At 48.8% G+C, this 984-nt stretch overlaps 1 non-coding gene across 1 annotated transcript; it reads right to left on the reverse strand.

Annotated features, from left to right (window-relative positions):
• Positions 1–420: 420 nt before the first annotated feature.
• Positions 421–523, reverse strand: LOC113923963. The gene has a single exon (XR_003520472.1). It is a non-coding gene; the product is annotated as a U6 spliceosomal RNA (small nuclear RNA).
• Between the last annotated feature and the right edge of the window lie 461 nt (positions 524–984).

Here is a 984-nt window from a genome sequence, read left to right on the forward strand (position 1 = left end):
CAAGCAGAGGGCTCCTCTGAGGGTGGGGCTCTAGGTGAGAGTGCAGCTACTCACACACACCCACGGAGCCGGCCCTGCTGGAGGGTTTTTATGAATGAGAGCATACATGCATAGACAGGGCACAATTCCCTAGGCTGGTATAGAATTAACCAGAAATTCACGGTGAAAATGTAATAATGTGACCTCACAAAACAGTGCCAACATTCTGTGGTGGTTTCCAATACACTTCCTGAGAACTCACTCATTTATAATGACTGACACAGAGAAAATGCTGTAATTCGTTACAGCACCTGTGCCAGCTGAGAATGGGGTGTTCTGGGTGATCTGTTCCCAAATTTTTGGAACATAACAAAATACACTTAAAATGTGCCAAACATGGAAGGAACCTTGTCTTTGGAGATGTGCAGTATTTGTTTTCTCAAAAATACAGAAGGCTTCACGAATTTGCGAGTCATCCTTGTGCAGGGGTCAGGCTACTCTTCTCTGCATCGCTCCAGTTTTAGTATATGTGCTGCCAAAGCAAGTGCATGGAAGGCCTTTTGAAGTCGCCCCTCCCCCGGGGACTGGAAGCATCTGTAATAAAGCATGTGGAAGAGCTCTGCGTGCTGGGAACCGTGATCCGCCTTAGCCACCGCGTCACTGTAACTGATCAACACAAGCGCGGGGTAAAGCCAGGTTTACAGCTGAGTGCATTCTGAAGAACAGGTTTCTCTGGTTCCAACAACTCAAATCACAGTCACATTTTTCTTTGTTAAGTGCCCCACACCTGCTACCCAAATGGTAGTTTCATTCTCTCCTGGCTCTCCTGCTGCTGGTTTCATGGACAACCCCCTCCCCCAACCCCTACCAAGTCCCCATCCAGTGTCCCCACCCCCTGTCCTCCTGGGCAATCTCTCTTCCCCTTGTGGTAATGGAGTCATTGTCCCATGTCCTTTCTTGCAAACTTGGCAGGATAGCAGTGGCATCTTCCTCTGCCCACACTTC

This window comes from Zalophus californianus, chromosome 15 (assembly GCF_009762305.2).
Source record: "Zalophus californianus isolate mZalCal1 chromosome 15, mZalCal1.pri.v2, whole genome shotgun sequence".
Lineage (NCBI taxonomy): Eukaryota > Metazoa > Chordata > Mammalia > Carnivora > Otariidae > Zalophus > Zalophus californianus.